Source organism: Diabrotica virgifera, chromosome 10 (assembly GCF_917563875.1).
Source record: "Diabrotica virgifera virgifera chromosome 10, PGI_DIABVI_V3a".
In the NCBI taxonomy this organism is placed as follows: Eukaryota; Metazoa; Arthropoda; class Insecta; order Coleoptera; family Chrysomelidae; genus Diabrotica; species Diabrotica virgifera.
Window position 1 is genome coordinate 78,744,846 of NC_065452.1, and position 16,694 is coordinate 78,761,539.

At 33.0% G+C, this 16,694-nt stretch overlaps 1 protein-coding gene across 1 annotated transcript in view; it reads left to right on the plus strand.

Annotated features, from left to right (window-relative positions):
* LOC114343637 (KICSTOR complex protein SZT2) overlaps nucleotides 1-16,694 on the plus strand; it is a 997,370-nt gene that overhangs the window by 180,622 nt on the left and 800,054 nt on the right. The window lies entirely within an intron of this gene.

Below are 16,694 nucleotides of genomic sequence, written 5' to 3' on the forward strand. Positions count from 1 at the left end.
AAGTGAATATGTTCATTTTTATGCTTATGAACGGTTTTTCGCAAATAACTCAAAAAGTAAGTATTTGATCGAAAAATGTATTCTTGGCAAAAATATAACTTATAAAAAAGTGAAACAAATGGTGTACACATGAAGTCTGTTGACCCATTAGAAGCAGAGTTGTAGCTAATGAGGAGTAGGTCCTTCTTCCTCAAATTTCAAATCAAATGTTTCGACGTGAAATAACTAAAAAACGGAGCACTTTTCAGGGAAAATTAATTACAACTTTTTTAAAGTGTTTAAAAAAAGGTTTATTTTTGTTTTTTAAAAGAACTTTTAACGTTAAAAGTAAGTGAGTTACGCTCAAAATATTGTTACGCAAATAAAAGGGCTCAACCCTTTTTATTTTTTGGTATAAAGATCGCGAAAATCACCCCCTAATTAGCATCTCAAATAAATTTAATCGTTACCGCTTCACACTTTACTTTTCTTATGTATTCTTTATATGATCTGTAAGTTTCATCGGTTCAAAGTGCTTCTTTTTGAAATGGCTTTAGTTAAAATGGCTTGAACAAGTCACTAATCACGAGTGTATACAAATTTTGAACAGTCTTAGCATAACCAATTTTTGTCTACCAGGAAAACAAAAAATCCAAAATAATCAGAAAAGCAAAACGTACATTTTATTACTGTTTGAGATTTTTGGTATTACTAATAATTTTTCAGTTATTTTGAAAAAAAAAGGAATTTTTTCAAAATCAGAAAATTTTTTTTATTTTAAAACCAATTTTTTTCAAAATTGAACAGTTTGGACCAATAAAACTTATAGATCATTATAAAGAATACATAAACAAAATACCTTGTGAAGCAGTAACGATTCATTTTATTTGGGATGCTAATTAGGGGGTGATTTTCGCGGTTATTTTTACCAAAATATAAAAGGGAGCAAAAATATTTTGAGCGTAACTCACTTACTTTTAATGTTAGAAGTTAAAAAAAAACAAAAATAAACCTGTTTTTAAACACTTTAAAAAAAATTTTAATAAGTTTTCCCCGGAAAGTGCTCCGTTTTTTGGTTATTTCACTTTGAAATATTCGATTTGGAATTGGACGAATAAGGACCTACTTTTCATTCGTTACAACTTCGCTTCTACTGGGTATACAGATTTCATGCGTACTCCATTCTTTTCACTATTTATAAGCTATATTTTTACTAAGAATATCTTCTTCGATAAAATACTTACTTTTTGAGTTATTTGCGAAAAACCGTCTAAAAACATGTTTTTTGTTATTAAAAATGAATATATTCACTCGCAAATAACTCTATATTTTTCACCCCCGAGAAGGGGTATTCCCCTCAATTTTTGTAAAATGAAGGGTGTGTAGAGTAGTCAACTTTTTCTTATATAATAATAGACAATTTCAACTACCTATTCCCAAATTTTCATCCTTCCTTTATTTTTTTTGGGTCAGCTTATTCTTTGATCGGGCTATGTATCAATTTGAAACGATAAAAAATGACCTACAGTATCATACGCAAAGCATGCGAAACATGGGTGCTGAAAAGTCAGAAACAGACCTTTTAGAAAGATTGAAGAGAAAAATGCTAAGAGCAATATAATATGGAGGTGCGAAAATAGATCAGTGGAGAAGAAGAACCAATAAAGAATTGGAAGAACTGTATAAAGAGCCAACGATAACGATGACGATCAAAGCACAGAGAATAATATTTGGGGCAAATCGAAAGAATGAGAAGTAAAAGAATGCCAAAATGGTACTCTTACGTAGACCATAACAAAAGAGAAGGAAAGGCAGGCCAAGAGAAAGATGGGAGGACAGTGTGTACGAAGACCTGAAGAAAAGTAACATTGAGAGATGGAAACAACTAGCATTGAACTGAAGGAGAGGGAAGTAGGTGGTGAAAGTTTGTATAAATGGACTGAATTGGAATTATATAAAATTTATAAGACTAAAATAAAATATAATCAGAAATGTAAACGTTTTATTCCTAGGCCAACAAGGAATATTGAGCTTAATAAATAATAAAAAATGTAGTTTTATATCGTAAAATGTTTGGAAAAAGTTCTTCATTTTATATTTGCTATCCACATTTGCGGATACGTGCTGTCGTGCACGGATGGGTGCTGTCGCCACAATTATTCAATGTGTACTCCCAACTAATATTTCAGGAGGCACTATGGGAAAGAATTGAAGGTGTAAGGATTGGAGGGAGCATCATTAATAACATAAGATTTGCAGACGATACCGCAATCATGGCAGAGAATATAGACAATTTACAAATTCTCCTAGATATCATTAACAGAGAAAGCAAAAAGATGGGACTAACAATGAATATAAATAAAACCACATTAATGGTGATCTCAAAAAACCCTGTTGACAACATACATTTGACATTGGAGGTAAACCGATAGAAAGAGTCGAGAGGTATAAATACCTAGGAGCAATTATAAACTCACAATTAGATCAAGATGAGGAAATAAAGGTGAGAATTGAAATAGCTCAAAAAGGATTTATAAAATTCAAGTTAATGTTTACAAATAAGAAATTGAGTACGGACATTAGATTGAGGTTCGTCGAATGTTATGTTTGGTCGCAACTACTATATGGGGTAGAAGCTTGGACTCTAAAAGCACAATCCGTAAAAAAAATGGAGGCATTCGAGATGTGGCTGTATAGGCGTATTCTGAAAATTCCTTGGACTGCAAATGTCTCAAACGAAGAAGTGTTAAGAAGAATTGGACATGGCAGGAAGCTTATGAACACAAAATAAGAAAAACATCGTATCTGGGCCACATACTTCGTAACTATAAATACTCTCTGCTACACGTCATCATGCAAGGAAGATTAGAGGGGAAAAAGGTTTGGGAAGAAAGAAGAAATCTTGGCTGAGGAATATCAGAGATTGGACTAACCTCAGTGTTGAACAGATATTTCACTTTGCAAAAGACAGAGAAGCGTTTAAAAAGGTGATCGCCAACCTTGGTTAGAAGACGGCATAAGAAGAAGAAGAAGATCCGCATTTACACATCATTTTTACTGTCAACGTCCGGTGTTGAGTGTCAGTTGTCAGTTGAAGGGTACATGTTCATATATCGCCGAATTATTTTTGTTTGAAAAACCGTCCATATAGAGGAGGTGCCCGGCAAAGGGAGGTGTCCGTTAAGAGAGAGTTTACTGTATTTCATATTATTACTAAAATTTATTACTTTATTAGAACTATTTATCACTTTTGATTCATTGTTTCAATTTTTTTGTGTGCTTTTATACTTTTATTACTTCCGAAGTAACAATCACTAAAATTGACTTTTCAGCCTAGTTCCAAAATACCTATACGCGATTTTCGGCAATTTCGTGAAATGAAAATAATATTGTAGCGTGATTAGTGTAATTACTTCTAATTACACTAAAACTAGCGGTTCGTAATTTATATACGACTTTATTTATATAAGTTACAGACGAATTTATCTTATACACTAAACTTATTCACAAAATATGCCCGTATTTATACCCAGTTGTTATTCTGGAACAATCGACTCCCATCTCGAGCTATCGGCTTGTTCCGCCTACGTGACGTACCTTCCAGAATTCTCCGGCGAGGCCTAGCACATCCGATTACGTCATTCTCGAGGTGTTTACTGTTATACGGGGATCGGCCAAGATTTCTCTTCCGCTACACTGCTCCCCTCTTAAGATCTGAGCGTCTCGATCAGCAACTCTAAATGAAGGCCCAGGATGGCGGAATCTACACGACTCTCCAGCTCTGCATACACCCTTCAAGAAGAAATAACAGTCTACTGTCTTTGAAGGGTACGACATCTTCGGGTTCATGCAACACACAGTGATTTGTACACCAGTTCCTCTGAAGACCACTTCAAGCATGCTTCTCACAATCTTCCAATCCAGATTTTCTACTGCATGGCCTATTTTTGGTAAAGCCAAATTTTTGATGTCATAATTACACACGATTTTCTTCAAATTAGTTAGAGCACGCCATATATTCTCGTAGCTTGGCGTGTCCGTATAAGACTTTCTGGTCACCATATACAGCAAAGATCGAGAACCATCTTCCAATCGCAGTACTCTTCCAATTTTAGGCTGCTGATTTCTTAACTCGTCCAGGCGGCCGAACTTTCTATTGAATACGGACGATATTCCTTTAGTCATCTCGAGGTCTTGGGCAACACAGTGGGCCAGAGAGACGTTTTCTGGAACACCAAACAGATCTTGCTGAACTTCTGTGGTCACGCCGAATCTAGCACTCTTTCTCGCTGCGTAATTTGACATAAATTGATTAAAACTTGGCTGTGCGACATCTTTCATCTCCTGTTGGAGGACTCGTGCTTCTTCTGTTTCATTTGAGCCAGCATATGGTGCAAGACGATTTATGTGAATAACTTTTGGTTTACCGTTTGGCAACTTCTTAATTCTATATATTACGTCATTTATTTTCTTCTTAACTTCATATGGACCTTCCCATTGTCTTTGCAGTTTAGGACATAAGCCTCGACGACGTTGCGGACTATAAAGCCAGACAAGATCACCTACTTCGAAGCTTTCATTCTTGCATCGAGAATCATATTGATCTTTCATTCTGTCACTGGCTATCTGGATGTGTTGTCGGGCAAGTTCATGAATGTTGTTCATTCGTAATTTCAGGCGGTCAACGTAGTCTTCGCCTGCAACATGTTCCTCGGAAGGTCCGCAGCCAAACTCTAGGTCGCAGGGCAACCGAACTTCACGACCCAACATCAGGCAGGTTGGTGTTTGACCTGTAGTTTCATTTACGGCCGAGCGGTAGGCCATCAGGAATAAATGAATGTGTTGGTCCCAATCTCGCTGATGTTCAGATACAACTTTGGACAAGTGTTTACCCATCGTTCGGTTCATCCTCTCGACCATCCCATCTGATTGAGGATGCAGGGGTGTTGTTCTGGTCTTATTGACACCAATCAATTTACAAACGTTTTGGAAAAGAGCTGACTCAAAGTTTCGCCCTTGGTCGGAGTGGATCTCCAAGGGAACACCAAATCGGCTGAAGAATTCTTTAACAAGTACCTCTACAACGGTAGCAGCTTCTTGATTTGGTAATGCATAGGCCTCGGTCCATTTCGTAAAATAATCCATGGCTACCAGGATGTATTTATTTCCAGCATCAGTTTCTGGAAATGGACCTGCAATGTCGATTGCTACTCTTTCCATAGGACTGCCAACATTGTACTGTCTCATGGGTGCTCTCTTTTTACCAACTGGACCATTACCGGATGCACACAGTTCACATTTCTGGCACCATCTTCTTACATCATCTTTACAGTTCACCCAATAGAACCGTTCTCGAACCTTTTGCAGAGTCTTCGTAATACCAAAGTGTCCACCTGATGTACCGTCATGCAACTGACGCAATACTTCTGACACTTTACTTTTAGGTACAATCAACTGAAGCTTAGATTCTGTACCATCATCGTTCTCAAAGGTTCTGTACAGAAGATCATCTTTTAGTATCAGGCAATTCCATTGGCTCCAGTAGGCCTTGACTTCCGGACTACATGCACTAATGTTTTGCCAACTAGGTCTCTCACCTCGACGCATCCAATCCAATACTCTTTTTATACATGGATCGTCTTCTTGGGCTTCTTGTAACTGTTGTGGCTGCCATTGCTCATTAACGACGGTAGTTCGTCTCACAGGGCAAAGCTGTTCATCTAGTTTAAGCCGGTGATTACAACTTTCACTGCATGGCCGTATCGAGGAAGCATCTGTATTTGAACCAACTCTTCCAGCCCTCTTCATGCGTCTCTTCGGCATCGTGTCACGAATCACCCTCCGTACCATTTCCACCAAACGTTCATCTTTTCTCTTATCGCCTTTTTCCACGGTTATTACTCGATTGTTTCGTGAAGCTTGGCTAGCTGCTTCGTGTTCCAAGGCAATAGCAAGTGCTTCATCTAAACTTTCGGCCTTGCTAGTCGTAAAGCTTTCTGTAGTTCATTATCTTTCAGCCCATTGACGAAGGTATCTACTGCAATTTCTTCTAAAACGCTGTCTGGCACCTCTGGATAAGCCAACCGCACCACACGAGCCACATCTGCTTCAAATTCTTGCAGATTCTCACTTGCTCGTTGACTTCTACTTCGCAGTTGTGCTTTGTATACTTGTTGTAGATGGGCATCTCCATAGCGTTTTTCTAGACGAGTGAACAAGGTCTGGTAACAATTTTCTTGACCCTTGGGAATTGACCTTAATATATCTGCAGCATCACCTCGTAAAGCAGCAGTCAAGGAAACAGCCTTTTCTTGTTCGGTCCAATGATTGGCGGTCGCAATAGCTTCAAACTGTCTAAGATATATGGACCAAGAGGACTTTCCATCAAATGGTGGTAATTTGAATCTCATATTATGCGACGTTTCGTCTCTCGGTAGTTCATCTTTCACTAAAGGATCTAACGTTGCTGCATTAACTGATGGTTGTACTTTTGTATCGGTTATCCTGCTCTCTAGCTGTTTGATCTTTTCTTCTACGGTCTCTACACTTTTCTGCATCTTATCGAATGTTCTAGAAACTTCTTCAAATTTCTCATTGTTCTGTTTACAAACTTCTTCTAGTTTTTCGTTGTTTTGCCTACAGACCTCTTTAATTATTTGAGAAGTCTCATCGAATCTTTTAGCAACATTTTCGAATTTCTCGTCGCTTTTTCTACTAACTTCTTCAAGTTTCTCGTTGTTCTTTATAGAAGTTTCATCGATCTTTTGAGAAATGGTTTCGAATTTCTCATTATTTATCTTAGAAGTATCATCGATCGTTTCAGAAACAGTTTTTAATTTCGATAAGATTGCTTGTTCTGCTGACTGGAAGTGGAACGTCTTTGGGTCTTCTCCGTTCTTCGTGAGGACATCCTCGAGTCGTGCTTGTAGGACTATCTTGAGCCCACTGCTGTCCAGATCCCGTTCCTCGAGCTGTTCACGGAGCTGTTTTACTGTAAGTTCTTGTAGCAACATCTTTGGTCGGCACACACGTACTTTCCAAAATGTCTTTTAACAGTCTTTCCGAATACCGAACAATCAACGCACGTTAACTATTCACGACGAATAAAGTCCAAAAGTCTTTTAAAGTCTTTCCGAATACGAACAATTAACGCACTCCGGTTATTCCCGACGAATAAAGTTCAAAAGTCTTTTAAAGTCTCTCTGTAATTCACTTATTTATATCGCACTAAGTTAACCCCACACCTGACACCAACTGTAGCGTGATTAGTGTAATTACTTCTAATTACACTAAAACTAGCGGTTCGTAATTTATATACGACTTTATTTATATAAGTTACAGACGAATTTATCTTATACACTAAACTTATTCACAAAATATGCCCGTATTTATACCCAGTTGTTATTCTGGAACAATCGACTCCCATCTCGAGCTATCGGCTTGTTCCGCCTACGTGACGTACCTTCCAGAATTCTCCGGCGAGGCCTAGCACATCCGATTACGTCATTCTCGAGGTGTTTACTGTTATACGGGGATCGGCCAAGATTTCTCTTCCGCTACAATATTTACCTAAATTTATTTTTTAATAAGGTTTTTAAAAAATAATTTAGATTATTTAATGGACACTTTGAATTTTGTACATGTATAATATACTAATTATAGAGATAATATATTTAATTTAACGCTAACTATGAAAGTAAAGCAGATCTGCTATTACTCATATTTAAATAACAGCTGCACAAAATACTACGACCGCAAATCTATAACAATTACATGTCTGGCGTCTGGGAACGTTTAGACAGCGTTGCCAAATAACGGAAGTCACAACGAGCGGTGTGGTATACGGAAGTCCCTACGCGTTGTGTATATCACGTGTATTCTCGTACGGGAGCGACACTAGCGCTGATGATATACCGTCGTACTAAAATCTGATCTTATGAGTATATTAGATACGATGTGACTTCTAGTGAAATTTTTGATATAAGCCTTCTAATACCATCTAGTAGCCAAATTCGTAAAAATTTAGGCAAAACGTTGTGACTTCCGAAATCGGAAGTCATAACGGTATATATGAAGTGACAACGTATTACGAGAATCTACTTTGGAAGTTACATGGATACATGTATCAATATATATATATATATATATATATATATATATATATATATATATATATATATATATATATTTACATCCTACTATTTTTAAGGACTCAATCCATACCGCAACCTTACAGCCTCTCCTATTTAGAGGTGTATATAATGTTTTAATAATCGAATATATTGAATCTAGTGACAAAACATTCTTAATGCACAAATTTCTATTTTGATAAGATGAAAATTAATATATACTTGTCTTTTTGGTTCCGTTATCATTATAAACTCATTACGATTTCTTACTTTTGCAGCCTCATGAGTATAATTTTAAACAGTATTGTGGTGTTACGGCCTCATATACACAACATTATAGACTCAAACAGTGTTGTCAATTCGCTCACTGCGTTTTTAGATAATTTGGGGTTTCCCCTTTGTGATTTTAACGAAGTTATTTCCTATTTCGCGATTGTTTAAGTAATGGGATACATGAAATCGGAACATATGGTTTTAAAATCGACAAAAGTATAATAATTTAATAGTCTGTATGTTTAAACAAACGTATAACTTTACTGGTAAAATATTTTTATGACTTCTAAAAATAATCTGAACACGATAATATGTATTGAAAGAAATATAATAATTTTGGTTAGGTCAATGTAATACTTTTTTAGTATTTCACGTTGTTCATTAGTTTAATTTCCGAACGATAATACATAAATATATAGAATCTAAATTTATATTAGATAATTAGGTAATATAGACATAATTAGATTCGTAATTAATATACACCTAGAGAGGAAATTTCTTGAATTTTGATTAGATTTATTTTTTATACAGGGTGTCCCAAAAAGATTGGTCATAAATTATACCACAGATTCTGGGATCAAAAATATGTTGATTGAACCTCACTTACCTATATACAATAAAGCACACAAAAAAAGTTACAGCCCTTTGAAGTTACAAAATGAAAATCAATTTTTTTTCATATATCGAAAACTTAGAGATTTTTCATTGAAAATGGACATGTGGCATTCTTATGGCAGCAGCATCATTAATAAAAAATATAGTAAATTTTGTGTACCCCATAAAAATTTTATGGGGGGTTTGTTTCCCTAAACCCCCCAAACCATTGTGTACGTTCCAATTTAATTATTAGTGTGGCACCATTAATTAAACACACCGTTTTTAAAACATTTTTGCCTCTTAAGACTTTTTCGATAATCCAGTGTTTATCGAGATATTTTGAATATTTATCGAATCCACCACATATGTGTATATGGCTAAGTACGATTATAGAGATCTGTTAATAATCTGAAAATGTGTTAATAACCTAGGTATTTATAATTTACATTTTTAGGTATATTTTGAAAAAGAAGCCACATCTCGATAAAAGGTGACTTATCAAAAAAAGACTAAGGGCAAAAAAGGTTTAAAAACACTGTGTTTAACTAATGGTACCACAATAATAGTTTAATTGGAACGTACACAAACATTTGGGGGGTTTAAAGGTACAAAACTCCCATAAAATATTTATGTAAATACATTAAAAAAGAAGCCGCATCTCGATAAAAACTCGCTTATCGAAAAAATACTAAGAGGCAAAAAACGTTGTGTTTAACTAATAATGAATTATTTGGAACCTACACAAAAGTTTAGGGGCCGTTTAAGGGATCAAAACCCCCATAAAATTTTTATGGGGTGGACAAATCTCACTATAATTTTGTTTTAAGATGATCCTGTCATAAGAATGATACATGTACACTTTCAATAAAAATCTTTAATAGTTTTCGATATATTGAAAAAAATCGATTTTCGTTTTGTAACTTCAAAGGGCTGTAACTTTTTATGAGCACATTTGTACTAAGGTAAGTTAGGTTCAATCGAACTGTTTTTGACTCCAGAATGTGTGGTATAATTTATGACCAATCTTTTTGGGACACCCTGTATATAGGTCAGTAAAATGAAATACGGCGATGAATTAACGTGAAATCCGGCGATAAAATTTCACAAAAATTTGGATATAGGTTCCTCTTATAAGTACTCAACTTTACTTCTGACCTTGTGCCATTGGTTGCTTCTACTTGGGAGATGAAATCTTGTAGGCGAAAAAACCTACGTTCAAAAAATGTACGGAAATGGATAAATTAGCAAATTTTAAGCAACTCTTGTCCTATAGAATTTTTGCATTAAGTTAATACTTTTCGAGTTATTTGTAAGTGAAAATGTTAAAAATAATCTTAGCAAATATATAGCTTATAAAAAATAAAAAACGGTGCATGCATGAAGTCTGTAGACCCAAATTACAAATCGAGTATTTCAACGTGAAATAACCCAAAATGAAGCACTTTTTGGGAAAATATACAGAAAACTCAAAACTTTTATTTACTTTTCGAAATTTTTCCTTTCTTATGACTAACACTTTTTAATATAATTTAAAAAAAAAGCATTTTTTTTCAACATTTCGAAGTTTGTTTTTTTATTTTATCAGTAACCACTTTCTTTTCAAAAATAAGCACTTTGAACCGGTGGGTGAAACTTAAAGATCATACAAATAATACATAAGTAAGTAAACTGGAAAGCACTCACGATTAATTTTATTTGGAACACTAATTAGGGGGTAATATTCACGATTTTTTATTTACCAAAAACAAAATAGTGCAGTCACTGAAGGTTTTCACCTCCGATTTCGTTGAACCTCCATCGATTTTCATGAAAATTGGTGAGTAATTAGAGGATACTTCAAGGAACAAAAGTGACATGATGCCAACTTGCACTTTTACCCTGGGGGTGGATGCCACCCCTTATTGGGTTTAAAAATTATTTTATTAAAAATAATACCATAAATCGACAGAGGGACAAATTTTAAGCAAAATTGGTCATATAAAGTTATTAATATAAATCAATACTTTTTGAGTTATTAAAGACCAAAGATTTTATTTTTTCGTAAAAAAATGCATGTGTTAAATCAGTTTTTCACGTATAACTAAAAAACTATAAGCTTTTGCAAAAAAGTTATTTTTACTGAAATTTAATACATTCCTCAATTAAAGAACTAAACCAATGTTAGTTCAAAGTGAGTTATTGGCAATTGGATGTGTATTTTTTTCGACGAGTACTCAAATCTAAGTATTCAAGCTTAAATAAAGGGGAAAACGATGCAATGTATAAAATATACCTGCTAAATATTTGTCAAAGTACTTCGCAATACCTATCAAATGAGCTTAAGAACAAGTTAATAGCGTCAAAATTAAGCAAGTTATGATGAAAATAAGAGATACCCTTGGAATTTTTTAGGAAAAAATTCCATTTCCACAAAAATTAAAATTTATAATAATCCTTACAAGAACTTCTTTATATTAGCATAAGTAATGATTTCAATAATTTTGACCGGTTTAGAATGCATATTTTTGAAAAAAGATATAATATAAAAAAATCATAATTTTTCAAATTATTGTAATTTTCATATTCTTTTAATAATAACTCCAAAAATACTCAAAATACGTAAAAGATTATATATAACCAAATTTTAGTTTTTTCTGTGTCAAATATTTTACCTCTTTTACTATTTCTATAGGGTAAAAAATAACCGAGATAGAAACGTTTAAATCTTGAATTTTGCTGTGAGAACCATGCAACCGGGGCTATTTAACCTTTTATTTTTAAAAAAGTAAGAGGTATGAAAGATTAAGTTTTACGTGATGTAATAGCCCTTCAAATTAACTTTCAAACGGTTTTTAGGTGAACATGATATCGTAAAAGTAGACGGAGTTATTAAAAAAAACATAACATTTTTTGGAAATATTTTTAAAAGATAAATTTTGAAAAAATTTTGGAGCATAAATTTTAATGCTATCAACATGTTCGGGGACTCATTTGATAGATATTTTTAAGTACTTTGACAAATGTTCAATAAGTTTATGTTATAAAATGCATCATTTTCCCGTTATTTCAGCTTGAATACTTAGATTTTTTACTCGCCGAAAAAAATATACATTCAATTACCTATAACTCACTTTTAGTTAACATTAAAAGGTTTTTCTAGTAGGGAGTTTATTCCATTTTTTTATTAGCTTCAATATTGGTAATAATAACTTTTTTGTAAAATCTTATAGTTTTTGAGTTATTGATGAAAAATCGGTTAAAAACATGTATTTTTCTCAAGAAAAATTAAAATCTTTGATCTTTAATAACTCAAAAAGTTTACATTTATTTTAATAACTTTATGTAACAAATTTTGCTGAGAATTTGTTATTTATTTATTTATGTTATTTATTTATATTTTGCTTAGTATTTGATGAAAGATTGAAACGAGAAATTTTTCCACGTATGCGCGCAGACAAGATATCTCTAGAAGCAAAGACAGATGCTTTAATTTCCGTTTTTGGCTCTCGTTTTTTGCGAGTACATAGAGAACATCATCTTGCCACAGTGACGTCACGGAAAATGAGGGAGTTAGCCAGGATACTTATTGAACTTAAAAAAATAAATCTTGAAATAAAATAATTGTTTGATGCATTACAGCCTAAATATTTTGATATTATTGTTCAGGCAACACAAATTGCCTCAGGATATAAATCTTCAAATGACAGCTTTGATGCTCCTTCCTATGCTATGAATATAGTAAATTCTTTTAAACAATGCTGTTACATTGCCATTAACTTTGCTACTAAGAAAAAAGCAAACTACGAATCCATTACAGCCGCGGAAGCGGAAGCGCAGCTTTGAACAATGCTCCACTTATTCACTACGAATTGGAGATATGAAATATCCAGTCAAGCAGCCAACAATTTAAATCTAAAAAGGTGGAACAAGATTACAATTGTCCCTTTAGCAAATGATCTCAAAATCATGAAAGATTTTTGATAGACTTGTCTAAAAAAGCAGCGGCTGAACTTCAAGTTAATAACAACAAAGTATCCGCATACAATACCCTACTCGAAACATCATATTGCCAAGTTCTTCTACTGAACCGAAGGCGCCCAGGAGAACTTCAAAAAATGAAGTTGGATACATATTTGAGTTGTACTAATGATAAAAGTACATATGAAGAATTTTTACCAGCTCATCTGAACAAATTTTACTCAAAACTTTCAAGAGAGTTGTGATACGAGGAAAAAGACATAGGGGTGTACCTGTGTTATTCAGTAAAGATGTACAATCTAATATTAATTTATTGATAAGAGCCAGACCAAATATCGTTCCTGAAGTAAATATTTTTTTGTTTGGAAAACCAAACTCTAGGAATGAGATAAGTGGATATAAAATCTTAAGAAAATATGCCAGATTATCAGGAGCCAAAAATCCTGACGCTATTTCATCAACTAGACTAAGGAAACACTTGGCTACAATAAGTCAATTATTTAATATGACGGAAGCCGATATTGAACAACTTGCATTATTCATGGGTCATACAGTAGGTGTCCACAGAGGATCCTATAGGTTACCAGATGATGTTTACCAAACTGCCAAGTTAGCAAAACTTTTATTGGTTATGGAAACTGGAAGTGGTGAGTCATTTAAAGGCAAAAGCCTTGACGATATTCAACTAAATATGGATGAAAATATAATGACTGAAACAAACGAACCAGAAGACAAGAAATACGAAAACTTCCAAGAAGATGTAGTGGTAGTAGAAGCTGAGAAATCGAAACCACAAAATGTTAAAAATGCCATTGTCAAGTCAACCACTAAAAAAAGGACGTTAGTTCCATGGACCGAGGATCAAAAAGTTTTGCTAAAAGATTTTTTGCAAAGAATATCAAAAAAAGAAAAGCTCCAAACAGGAGAGAATGTGAAGATTTAATTGAAAAATATCCAGACACTTTCAGAAATAAAAGTTGGTTAAAAATTAAAGTTTTTATCCAAAATCAGTATTCAAGAAAGCCATGATTTGATGAAATTGTTTTGATTTTCTTTCCTGTAAGCTTACTTTATATTTACTTTATATTATATTTTTTTCTGATTTGTGTAATAGTTAATTTTTATTTCAAAATGTGTTTTATAAGATTGAAATAATTTTTTTTTAATTATTATTAAAGGCTGTTTCAATAAAATCATATACTTAGTTATAGGAAGAATGCAATGGTAAGAAGTAAGTTTATGATTAATTTTGCAAATTAATATTTTTTGCAATTTACAATTTTATTTGGAGATAAGCCATAATTTAAATTTGAAATTAAATTTATTTTACGTTTCGATTTCCACTTCGGAAATCCTTATCAAAATACAAAATATTAAGAAATGATTGAATTTATTTAATTCAATTTATTAATATTTTGTATTTTAATAAGGATTCCCTGAATGGAAATCGAAACGTCAAATAAATTTAATGTCAGACTTAAATTATATCTTATTTCCAACTAAAATAGTAAATTAGAATTTAAGGTATGAAATTAAATTTATTTGACGTTTCGATTTCTTCTTTGAAAATCCTGATCAAAATAGAAAACACTAATAAATTAAATAGTTTATTAATGTTTTGTACTTTGATAAGGATTTCCGAAGTCGAAACGTCAAAACATTTAATTCAAATTTAATTTTGAAATTAAATTTATTTGACGTTTCGATTTCCACTTCGGAAATACTTATCAAAATACAAAATATTAATAAATGGTTTAATTTATTCAATTCAATTTATTAATATTTTGTATTTTGATAAGCATTCCCTGAATGGAAATCGAAACGTCAAATAAATTTAATTTCAGACTTAAATTATGACTTATTTCCCACTAAAATAGTAAATTGCAAAAAATTTTAATGTGCAAAATTAATTATAATACTTTCTTTCCTTTACCTTCTTCCTATAACTAAGTATCCCGAATCATCCCGAATTTAAGGTTTGAAATTAAATTTATTTGACGTTTCGATTTCCATTTTGGAAATCCTTATTAAAATACAAAACACTAATAAATTGAACAAATTATTAATGTTTTGACTTTTCATAAGGATTTCCGAAGTCGAAACGTAAAATAAGTTTAATTTCAAACCTTAACTTGTGGCATATTTCCAACTAAAATAATAAATTGTATAAGATGCCGCAAGAAAATAGCTTCAGGACAACATTCATATTTTTTGTCGATCTCGATTGACTACTCTCAAAATTTGAAAATGTTAAAGACAAAAAAAATTAACATAAGTATTTAAACTACACCCTATTCCACGAACATACGACTGTGTTGGATTATCTCTACAACGAATATTTTATTGTGCAAAATATGAAGAACGAAAGTAAATTGCAAATTACATTGTTGTTTATTGGAATAATTATTAGAGCCATTTACTTTCGTACTTCTTATGTTGTACACTAAAATATTCGTTGTCGTGATAATCCAAAACAGCCCTATATTCGTGGAATGAACAATATTTCTTTTTGAACATAATGATTATTATCTTCTTTGATCGCTATGTATACCGCGAACAACCAAAGAATATCAGTATTTCTAAAATATTAATATCTATGTATCTATCTCTCTATCAGCCTTGCAACATCCAATACTGGACATAGGCCTCCTCTTCACTCTTCCATGTTTCTCTATCCTAAGCCATGTGCATCCATTTTGAGCCTGCTTCATGTTTCAGGTCATCTACCCATCTCATCTGTGGTCTCCCTCTTTCGTTTGTATGTCCATAGTTTCCACTTTGTAATAATTTTATTCCATCTTGCGTATTTTTGTCTAATAGTATGACCGGCGAATTTCCATTTTAGTTTAGCTGTTTGACGAGAAGCACCCTTAACTTTTGTTATATTTTTTATCCATTTCTTCTATCTGAATCTTATGTTGATCATTTGTCTTTCCATTGCTCTTTGTGTTTTCGCAATTCTATCCATATTCGCTTTTGTGAATGTCCATGTTTAACATCCATATGTGAGGACCGGAAGAATACATTGGTCGCAGAGTGTTGTTTTTAGATAATGAGGGTATTTTTTATTCTTAAATATGAAGCTGAACTTACCAAACGAGACATACGCTAACTTCGTTCGTCTCTTTATTTCTGCCGTTTGGTTGTCTCTACTCAATTTTACGATTTGTCCCAAGTATATATATTCATTCACTTCTTCTATTTGGTTTTGTTTAACTACGATTCTTAACTCATCTTCTTGATTTGTTATCACTTTTGTTTTGTTTTAATTCATATTTAATCCAACTTTACTGGCTTCTTGGTCTAGTTGTTGTATCATTATCTGTAGTTGTTCCTTGTCTGTAGCTATATGGATGATATCGTCAGCGTATCTTAGGTGATTTAAGTATTGGCCGTTAATGATGAAATCTTAATATTTATCCTTATTCAGTCGTAATAGGTAAATTATAGTCAATTTTCTAAAGCTGGTTTTTTGCGGCATACCGAAATATTTTGGGAATTAGCGTCGTATTCATTTTCAAACTGTAAAAAAAGTTTTTACAAACTGTTATATCAAAAGTGTGAGGTAAAATCTTTTCATATGCGAGGTAAAAAGAAAAGGTATACAGAGAAGTTTCACCTCGTATTTTTGATTTTACAGTTTGTAAAATATTTTTATAAATACAGTAGAAAAAATGAAAGAATACCCATGAACGAACATATAAAACACGCTGTATTTTCCTGTCACCGTGTCACACAAAAAATTGGCCAGCGCAAGTA